The sequence below is a fragment of the Nicotiana tabacum genome, chromosome 5 (assembly GCF_000715075.1).
Source record: "Nicotiana tabacum cultivar K326 chromosome 5, ASM71507v2, whole genome shotgun sequence".
NCBI classification, from domain to species: domain Eukaryota; kingdom Viridiplantae; phylum Streptophyta; class Magnoliopsida; order Solanales; family Solanaceae; genus Nicotiana; species Nicotiana tabacum.
In genome coordinates this window covers 9,295,473-9,307,342 of record NC_134084.1, presented here as the reverse complement: position 1 = coordinate 9,307,342, position 11,870 = coordinate 9,295,473, and the positions used below count along the sequence as shown (strand labels likewise).

Here is an 11,870-nt window from a genome sequence, read left to right as displayed (position 1 = left end):
ATGATATAATACAAAAACTTTTAGTCTTGCAAAATAGTGTTTGCATTGTCTTAAAAAAAAGTTGTCGTCTATGGAAAATTAGGAAGGGAGAAAAGGAAAAGCATAGTGGGAATTGAACTCCCAAACATTGTATTCTGTACTTGACCGCATAACAAAAGTCCAAATTGGTTAGTTTGAACCACAATAAAAATTAAGGGATAAATGTGGATATTTTTCTTTAGGAAAAAGAAATGGGATCATATATGATTCGGGGGGATTGAACCCGACGTGAATCGAACACGCAACCTTCTGATCTGGAGTCAGACGCGCTACCATTGCGCCACGGATCCCGGATGTTAAGCTTTGCCTCCTCAATTATTCTTATACAAAATTCTTAATTACAAAAATGTCTCCTTGTAACACTTGGACCTAACTTTAGTCATACCTAGGGGTGTGCATTCGATTTATCGATTCGATTTTGACCCTTATCGATAATTACTTATCGATTATCGATTTGTACATATGCTTATCGTTATCGTTTCAATAAGGTTTCGATTTTTTCGATTTCGATTTATCGATTTTTGGGGCTTATCGATTCGGTTATCGATTACACCAATAAATTTTTTTACGGGATTCCACGGAAAGTATATCGCTACAAACACACCTAACTAATATGGACAAAAGGAAGCTAAAATAAGAAGAGCACCGTTTATAACATAAAAATTGTGTCAACAAGCACATGCAACGAAACTAAAGTAAGGGATCAAATGTATGCCACCAACACTCCAACGGTATAAACAGGTATAAAAAAAATACATCATCACGGCTAATTCTGTTTTCCATTAATTTGAACTTCATTCCCTTGAGCTTTAAATATGATCATTCCTTAAATATGGTAGAGGAAATAATAGGGTTAGGGACTTAGGGTAAAATAAAGGGTATTATAGAATAACGGTAAAAAAAATATTAAAAAAAATAAAAAAATTTACTGTAGCTTATCGGTTTATCGATAAACCGATAATCGAAGAGGACAAAATCGAAACCGAAATCGATAAATCGATAAGGAAAATTTTGAAATCGAAATCGAAATCGATAAATCGATAAACCGATAACAAATAATCGATTCGATTTATCGATAAACCGATTCGAATGCACACCCCTAGACTCATGCCTACATGATTTAAAAATTCCATTTAGTTATTTTTTAATAAGTTTGCATCAGTATATTTATACTAAATTCACACACATATTCATAAAAAGGTAGTGGAACAATGATATTTTCATCGTCTTAAAGATATTGTTTAGCTCGATATACATTGTACACAAATAGCAATATATTGGTTTTGCAATATAAAGTTTGTATTTGACTATAAGTTCGATGATATTTGTTTCCACTAACAACATTGCTGTATATTAGAACTTTATCAAATCTTATATTAATTTATATCATACATTATTTTTTTTAAATATAATAATTAAAATACCAAAATATATAATCATCAATATATAGTTAACTCAACTGAAGGACCAATTAAAAGAATAATTAACATGAAATATATCAAATTTTACTATTACTTAGAAATAAGAGTTGGGTGTACGAACAACGGTACGAACATGGACACTCTTGGAATTACAAATAATGTTAGGGATAAATTGATAACACTTCTTCATTATTAAATTGGTAATTGTCCCTCCATTATTTACAATAACACCTTTACTACGTTTGTGACACATTTCCTTAGGCTTTCTTTTTTATACTATTAATTAATTATTGTACGCTCAATCTCTCTCTCTCCCCCCCAAAATATTCACAATTCAGGCAATTATTATTTTTCAGTGATTGTTATTCTTTCCTCTAATCTGACTCAATATCGCTCTATCTATTTTAATAAGAGGTTTCCTAGGAGGCTAGGTCTGTTCATTTTTTCTGTAGTTTTTGGTGACCAAAATTTGGTGGCTCTAAATTACATTCCTCTTCTTCTGCTTAATTTGTCGCCAGAATTCTTCCATGTATGTCAGTAATTATATATGATTTGCATATGCATTATGTCTTTTAGGTAAATTTCTCTTTTGCCTGCAGATAATTTTACTTATGTTACGGAATAAAAATTGAATCCTTCTGAATATAACTTTGAAAACAAACTACAGCAATTGTCTCCGTGACAAAAATTCACCAAACCAGATATCTTAATGTTGTTTTAAAATTTGTTTCAATGTAATTGGTTGTTCTTTAATCTGTATCAAGGTAAATGGGTGTAGATGAGCTTTGTGTCTACTTTACAAGATTTTCTTGAAAAAACAACTAGTGTAATTTAGTTTTGTTAGGAGGGAGAAGTTTCTAAGAGGCCGGAACCAAAATGTGGTTCTTTTGGACTCAAACAACACAAATAGGTGGTAAAAAAAATTATATTTTTATATGTAACGCCACATTACCTGACGATATACATTAACAGTAACGGCACCGTTACTGTATAGCGCCAGGTATTGTGGCGCTATACTGTAAAATCTGACATGGACAAGTATAGCGCCACAATACCTGGCGTTATACATAGATCATTAATGTATAGCGCCAGGTATTGTGGCGCTATACATAGATATTTTACAACCCTTCCGTCTTCTTCTCCAATTCATCCATCCACCATTATATTTTAACCTTCCCCTCTTCTTGGTCCCCCACCCATTCTGCCCGTTTTTTTTAAAAAAAAAATGTGGGTCCCCCCGACACATAAAACTCGAAGAACGTAGGTCCCACATTCGAGGAGAACTTCGTGTTATTGTTGATTCACACTTCCGGAGTCAAAATTTCTATCTTTTTGTTTTCCGACAATTCTAAATCGAGGTATTTCGATTTATTTTAAGTTGAAACATTTATAATAATGCATATTATTTGATTTGTATGTGTTCTATTTCGGTTTGTGTTTTTTTTTCGAAACTAGCATGTTAAATTTATCTGGATTTAATATTAGTATTTTCTAAAAAAATATAAATTTGTAAAATAAATTTGTCTGTTAATATCCTGATTTATATATATATGTTTTCATACCGTTTTGTGTTTTATTTACAATTAAATTGATTTGTTGTTTATGGTTAGTTTAGATTATTTTTTAGCGTAGTCTAGACCTTTTTAGCTAGTAAAACGTAGACCCTTTTAGCGTAGTAAAATTTAGAGCCTTGTAGTGTAGTAATGTGTAGTAATTTAGTTTAGAATTCCTTTTGTTTAAGTATCTCGTACTGGTTGTTGAAAATGCAAACTCTGTACAATTAAGTTAATAATTGTAAAAACCCATATATATATAATTTGTACAATTAAGTTATTAAAAAATATGAATTTAAATTATAATAAAAACACATAATTATTAATGATAGTTTGGTGTCACTGGTCCTCAAAATATCGAGCCCTGAACCCATATATATATAATTTGTACAATTAAGTTATTAAAAAATATGAATTTAAATTATAATAAAAACACATAATTATTAATGATAGTTTGGTGTCACTGGTCCTCAAAATATCGAGCCCTGAACCCATATATATATATAATTTGTACAATTAAGTTATTAAAAAATATGAATTTAAATTATAATAAAAACACATAATTATTAATGATAGTTTGGTGTCACTGGTCCTCAAAATATCGAGCCCTGAACCCATATATATATATATATATATATATATAATTTGTACAATTAAGTTATTAAAAAATATGAATTTACAGTTGACGACATGGACGCGACTATACATCCCGACCCTCGGACGTTGGATCTATTAGCCCTACAGCCCCAACATAGATCCGAGTATATATGGGACGGACAGTTGCTTACGCAGACTTTCCGGGCTAGGAGAGTGGATCTATTGTGGGAGTTTTTGCGTCCTCCCCGCGTTCTACATCCCCGCGTGGTCCATTACCTGGATGAGATGGGATTATATAGGATTATTAGGATTGGCCGGATACAGCTCGACTATGCTTTGATCACGACCTTGATTGAGCGGTGGCGACCGGAGACGCACACTTTCCATTTGCCCACAGCTACCGGCTAATGGAGCGATTTCTGCAGTTTCAGCCACCTCTACCACAGCTACCGGCTAATGTAGAAATTCCGCAACTCCCTCTAGCTTGTAGGTGGGTTATGCGTCGTACTCTTGCAAGAGAGTATGATGCCCATCATAATCTCCCCCTCTACAAGGATGTGTTGGATCTGCTGGATGACGCACAGATGAATATCTAACTAAACTTACCTGTTATAGATTAACTTAGTGTTGCACATACTAACTTTTTGTGTTCTTATTTGATAGTTCATCTGGACGTCGTATAGCGATGAGGTGATAGGTACCCTGCCAGCGTATTGCACGTTCGGCCGACATATTTGGAGGGCTTCTGTCCCGCTCATATGCCTCGATATTGTCGAGCACCATGCCTCCGAGCGGGTATTTCGTCAGTTTGGCCTGCCGCAGCCTATATCGACTCCGCCTGCATGGCATGCTTTACATTATGATAGGGATGATCGGTCCAGGGCGGACGACACATTTATGGCATGGCTTAACGAGCAGTTGGGTACTTGGGACAGGCGAGGGGACTTGACCCCACCTCCGCAACACTTTCCTATTCAACGTTATATGGCATGGTACCGCACTGTTTTCTGACTTTTTATCGGGAACCCAGTTCATCAGGCACACGGTCGGTACGTCCCATATGCCGGGAGACACGAGGCCCTGGTATGTTTTCTGTTATTATTAATTATATACCTGTAATTTAGTGTCAAATATGTAGTTTATATTTTTTACTTTGTGGAGGCGATTGGATTGCATACCGTCTATCATATGGGGCAGCAGATGCAGAGTTATGTCCACGATCATGTGGCCATGTAGGAGTATAGTCGTCGATTCATGGATGTGGCTGCCCAGACACTGCAGCGAGCCCGATCGGATCACCGTTTGGCACACGAAACTGATTATATGGACCCAGCGTAGTACCATCGAGGTCGTGGTATCCCACGAGTTGGTGGTGCCCGACGAGCTGGTGGTGCCAGACGACGTGGTCGTGGGTGGAGAGGAGGTGGTCCCCAACAAGGGGGCGTTGAGGCTCCTGCTACTGATGTTGCTGCTGATATGGCAGGTGGCATGCATGAGACGGACATGCCGTCTTACAGCCTTGGAATTTATCACTCTCCAATGCCATCGCAGGTGACCCCATCGGGTCAATTATTGATCACGGGCTTGGATATTCAAGGAGTGGATTGGGGTAGATACTTCCCAGGACCGTCCACCACTGTTGAGGATCGACCGACTCGAAATTTTTATAGTGGGCGCCGACTGAGTTATGGCTCCACATCACATGCGCATGTACGAGTTTATTAGTATTGAATTTTAATTTGTTTTAACTGTAACTTATTTATTTTCTTTAACTTTATTAATTTTCTTTTTAAGGCTTCATGCGATGTAGCGACAAATGACTACACTCAAGATCTAGACACGATGATGGTAACACAATATAAATTGTTGTGAATTGCTATGTAGTTTTCTATACTAAGTTTCATATTATTATGTAGCCTTCTACTGGAGCTGACAACACCACGGATACATGTCATCCTACGCCGCATCCAGCTATAAGGAGACGACTTGATGATGATGATCCTGATAGCGTACCCGGGAGGGAGGGGATGCGCCTCAGGCCAACGACTGCATTGAGACACACCGGATGCGGGACACATTGACATCGTGTAAACAATATTTTTGTATACATTAACAACAATATTTAATCGAATATGCCCATTACTTTTTTTAGTTCTCCATTCGTTTGATAGTTTCATAAAATAAAATTTAGAACAATACAAGCACTTAAACTTAACTTCCACTTCAATTAAAATAAAATTTAGTACAACACAAGCACTTAAACTTAACTTCTACTTCAATTAAAATAAAATTTAGTACAACAAACAAGGAAAACATTATTACAACACAAACATAAACATAGCAGGCCAACACAATCAAAATACATGAAATATGAAAAATACACTAAACACATACATGGCCTGTTTAGCCCCTGTTGCCATTTATTCTCCGCTCCAACCACTTAAATCGTTCTTCCAGTTGTTCTTTTTCTTCTTCTACCTCTTTCAGTTTCACCTTCACCTCCACAAGTTCCAGTTTATATTTTTTTTACGTTCCTTTTGTGCTTCACAATTCCATTGTGTTTTCCATTTTTCTTCTCCCACCTCTTTCAGTTTCGCCCTCAAGTCTGCAATAATTGTATTTCTTTCTTTTTCATGTTCTCGTTGTCTTAAACACGTATTATAAAGAAACTGCAGTTGTTCTCTATAACATTCCTGATAACATGGTTCATCAACTCATTCCTGAAAATCACAAATAGGTTCGCCGGGAACCTTGTAAAACTGGTTCATACAGTACCACTAGCGGCGTCCAACTTTACCACCATCCCAACAATTTTGCATCAAGCATGCTTTTCCACAGTTGCACTTTGGTGGACGAAGAGGTTGAGCCATTTGTGAAATATTTGCTTTTAGTAAAAAAAAAACTTACTTTTAATGAAATATTTGTTTTTAGTAAATTTTGAGCACACAAAATAATTACAATGAGCCCGTTATTTATAGGCGAGACAAGACACACATAACGTACTATCTAATGGCGCTATATTTTGCGTGTTAAATATCATGATATTGACAAGACAACTTTGTCACACCTCCTTTTTCACCCGCGCCGCCGCAAAGGGACGAGGAAGGGAGTTTTTCCAATTAAAGGACAATCGAAAGGGGATTTGTTTATTTATTTCAGAGTCGCCACTTGGGAGATTTATGGTGTCCCAAGTCACCAGTTTAATCCCGAATCGAGGAAAATATTGACTCTGTTTAACAGTTTGCGCACCAGAAATCCGGATAAGGAATTCTGTTAACCCGGGAGAAGGTGTTAGGCATTCCCAAGTTCCGTGGTTCTAGCACGGTCGCTCAACTGTCATATTCGGCTTGATTATCTGATATAATACATGTTGAACATATGTGCGAATTTTAACTCTTTACCGCTTTTATTATTATTAATATTTTTATCGAGAATTGCAACATCGTGAAAATACATCTCGAACCACGTCACATCAATGCACCCGTGGTTGTTGGCACATTTCAACTCTGTTGAGATTTGGATTTGGGTCACATAAATGTGCACCCGAGTTTAAGAAGATAACCTTATTAAATACGCGCCTAAAGCGACTAGCGTATTATTATTTTGGGTAGGGCCGTGAAATTTTGCTAAACGGCCCATCCCGAAGTCTAAGTATTTTAAAATAAATTATTGAGGGCCCCGCAGCTTGTGTGTTTTATTGGGCGAGGCTCATCTCGTTTATTTTAAAAGGATAATCCTAAAGTGCCTACATTTTTTCTATTAAATTTGTCTCTAAAAATGAAAGAGAAAAGGTCTTAATTTATTTACATGCTTACGAGTTGTTATAGTCTGGTTCCGAACGCAATTTGTTAAATCAGAATGTAAACACAAAATGGACAGCCCGTTGGCCAACGTGGGCCCAGGCCCAACGTGTATGGCACAAAACTGGACCTGGGTCATCTCATTCACATGTTACTTCCTAGTTACATTATACTACGCATGCTCACAGTTTGTCAAATTAAAGAACTTGGCAATCTAATTTTAATCCTAAACCATTTACATGCTGAAATTAACCAATAGTATCTAGCTAAACAATATTCCTACAAGTTCCGAAACGGGCTATTCGTTTAATGAGCTAACTGTTGAATGTTTAAGAATAGTCTAAATCAGCTAACATGCTTTTTGAGACATGATAATCATCAAACAATAACGAACTAACTGAACAGAGCTACTACACCATTTTTTTTACTAGCAATACATAGACAGTTCGTCCACTAAGCTACTGTCAGATGTTCCATTATATATATTAAACAACTACATGATTCTGATTAGAGGAAGCTAAATAATGTATATATACAACTAAAATTCAGAATATAACTAAGATAAATTCAGAACTTCAACTCTTCATTTCATATTCATGCTTCATGTTTCAGCTTACAGTAACCAGCGTGTCAGTTGTGTACCTGATATTGGAAGTAAAAGAAGAGGAAGATCAGCAGAAATGCAGTAGCATATAATAATAGCAACACCCCGCAACCAGTAACAACCAGCAACGAGAAACCAATGACAAATTTTAAAATCAAGCAAAAATCCAGCAATAACCAGTGAAGTAGTAGCAAATAACCAACCAAACTCAAAGAACAAAACAAATGAAAATCCAAAAACACCAACAACAATCAATGGGCAGAAACAAAGTGAACCCTTTTTTAGATTGAAAGACCAGTTAATGTTTAACCCTTAAATTCTGACCCCTCTGTATATCCAGTGTATGCAGATTATATATCGAGTGTATACTACTCTCTCTTTAAATTTCCAGAATGTTTTTTTTTCTATTCCGAAAAATTCTCAAATCTCTCTTAATATTCAGAAAAGTTTCTCACACTCTCTTCAAAAAAAAATCCGTCTTTGAATCTCCTTCAATATTTCCGAATCCCTCCTCCAATCTCTTAATATTCAGAAAACCTCCTCTTATTTGTGTCAAGCTCTCCTTCTTTATAGCCAAACTTTGAAGCACTTAAATTAAATCCCACCATCTTCTACCCATCCTCCTTTTGAATCCCACTACCTAATGTTTTGTCCCCCACTATATTAAACAATATATTAATTCCCACTAACACATATCTTTTCTTTATTTAATTCCCTTATTCTCCACTACCGCATGCTTTGTCCCCCACTATATTAAACAAATATATTAATTCCCCACTATTATGTCTTGTCCCCCACTACGTATTATTTTATATATTATTTTAATATATTAGCGCTTAGTGGACAGAACACTTAAATTAAATAATTGTTCAAATTTTAAATTCCAAGAATACCCCCTCTGAAATTACTGAAATTACCATTCTACCCCTGAAAATACTGCAATTTACCATTCTACCCCCATCAGCTATAACCAATTCCTAAATAAATTTCATCAACAAATTTAAGTTAGAAACTCAGATTATGTCAAATATCATCAAAACAAAGACTAAGGATTCAAGGAACCAAACCATATGATGAACAATAAAGAAACAACTGAAATCATTTTGACTGAACAATATTTTTAACAACAAACATACTTTCCGATTCAATAACAGTAACAAATTGAACATAACAAACAAGTAGATTGAAATCACTAAACTCAATAATCGATTGAACTTCAAATTAAATCTAACAACATTACAACCAACACACTTCTATATTAAACTAAACAAGAACAAATGAATAAAAACAAACTGAGGAAATTATCAAGAAATGATAAACAACGAACAAGAAAAGAATCAAACATATACTGATTTCAGATCCGAGAATATCAAACAAAATACGGACAGAAATGAAACTTAAACCAACTAACCGAAAATGACCGCAACGAAACAGAAACTCGGACAACAACCTCGACGTACCGGATCTCGACTCAACGAAAACCCACCTTCTCTTTTAACCTCGACGAACTCAGAACGACAAACGACAACCTCGACGGATTGAACCTGAAGAACGACGAGACAACTATGGTTGTTTGGACGTGATGTTGTATGTGTGTGTGTTGAGCAGCTGATCGTAGGGAGGACCTGCTGGTCGGAGCTCGCGACTGGATGAAGGAGAAGGCAGCCATGGACATGGAAGCTGGAGCTGGAGATCGACGGACGTGAGGGCTTCTAGTTTAGCGATGGTTTTTCCGGTGATTGGAGGGCTGCTAGCTGGCGAAGAAGAAGACACAACAGTCGTGGTTGCTGCTGGACGTCGAAGCAGCAGCATGAGATGAAGAAGAAGAATCAACAAGTGAAGCTGGGGGTCGACGCAGCAGCGCTGTTGCTCGTCAATGGCGGACGAGGGGTCGACTGGTTTTTTTTTTCGCGACTGGAGGGGTCGTTTGGACGTGAGGATGAAGGTGACGACGTGAAGGGGAAGGGGCAGCCATGGGAGGGGGGCGTTGGAGCTGGGGGTTGGTTTGGAGAAGAAGAAGAGAGGGTGGTGCGGGTGGCTTTAGGTTAGGGTTTTCAAAATAAAAAATGAAAAAATAGAAGAAGGGGGGGTTGGGATTTGTTTGGGTTATGGGGCAGACTGGGCCGGGTCGACTCGATGGGGGTTATTTGGTTTGGGCATGGTTGATTTAAATTAAAAGGTGGCCCAATCCGATTTTCTTCTTCTTTTATTGCTTTTTTTCTTCTTTTATTTTTTCTTAAACTAAAACTAAATTCTAAAAATCCTAAATTATCCTATAGAACTAAATTAATTTATAAAAGTGCAAATTAACTCTAAATAACAATTAACATACAATTAAATAACAATTACGATAAAATCACACAATTTGGACATTAAATGCTAAAAATGCAACGTACATTATTTTTATGATTTTTTTGTTCTTGTAAAAACAAACTTAATTGCTACTAATTGTAGAATTAAATCCTAAATGCAAATGCGACATATTTTTGTATTTTTATTAATTTAACAAATAAATATGCACAGACAAATACCAATAATTATCCAAAAATGCCACGAAAATTCTCAAAATTGCACACAAAGGAAAATTATTTTATTTTGAATTTTTAGGAGTAATTCTCACATAGGGTAAAAATCACGTGCTTACAGCTGCCCCTCTTTGTCCGAAATAACAAAGAGTTTTCGTGCAAAGATAAAGTGAGCAGATACGAGCGATTTTTGCCCATCCGAGTACTCCGTGTGAAGTAATTTTTTGAAAGATTTAACCGAACCTTTGCTTCAAAGGTTTCCTACATATCCCTGGCTAGAAGGGAATCAAGTTAATGTAGTTCGGGAAGTTTTGGTAGCTGGGACTACCATGGGACTGCAATGTTACTGCTGTTGCATGTTGTTATTACTGCTTGCCGACCTCCTTATTACACCATGCTGAAAGAAAACAAGAAGCTAGACTAAACTATAGTCTATGAATTACAAAATCTTATCTAGATCTTCAGCCATGCTCTTGTGTCTCTTGTTGCTTTGATGTCTCGGTGACTCCTCTGGCATTTCTTTACTTCTGATTTGTCTTGTATTCTCCCTTGACTGCCGATCTCGAGCTGCTTATGTCCTTCTCGGGAGCTTCGCATTATTTTTCCATCGAGTCTTGGACTTCCTTCCTCTGCTGGGGATTCTTGTTGTTTCCTGCTGGGGATTTTGGTTGTATTCCTCCGCTTTACTGACTTCAAACTTCCATGTATTCTTCTATTATATGGGCGGGCTCCCAACTTCAAAACTTAAAATGTGAAGACTGAAATGTATTCCTCTGTTATATGGGCGGGCTCCCAACTTCTTCAACTTAGAATGTAAAGACTGAAATGTATTCCTCTGTTATATGGGTGGACTCCCAACTTCTTCAACTTAAAATGTAAAGACTGAAATGTGTGAGCACGTGATTTTTGTTTCACACGACAATCGCTCCAAAAAGGAATAAAAAAATAATAATTGGCCGGGCTCCCAACCTCAACCAACAACTTTGAAAAATAAATCGCCATTTTGTTCTTCAGGGGGGGCTCCTGACCTCAACAACAACTTCGAAAAATAAATCGCCATTCTGTTCTTCAGGGGGGGCTCCTGACCTCAATAACAACTTTGAAAAATAAATCGCCATTCCTTTCTTCAAGCGGGCGAGATTTCAACAACTTCGAAAAATAAATCGCCATTCTGTTCTTCAGGGGGGGCTCCTGACCTCAACAACAACTTCAAAAAATAAATCGTCATTCCGTTCTTCATGGGGGGCTCCTGACCTCAACAGCAACTTCAAAAAATAAATCGTCATTCTATTCTTCAGGGGGGCTCCTCACCTCAACAACAACTTCGAAAA

The 11,870-nt window shown here is 36.7% G+C and overlaps 1 non-coding gene across 1 annotated transcript; it reads right to left on the bottom strand.

Annotated features, from left to right (window-relative positions):
* Window positions 1-257: 257 nt before the first annotated feature.
* TRNAW-CCA (transfer RNA tryptophan (anticodon CCA)) lies at window positions 258-329 on the bottom strand. The gene has a single exon. It is a non-coding gene; the product is annotated as a tRNA-Trp (tRNA).
* Between the last annotated feature and the right edge of the window lie 11,541 nt (window positions 330-11,870).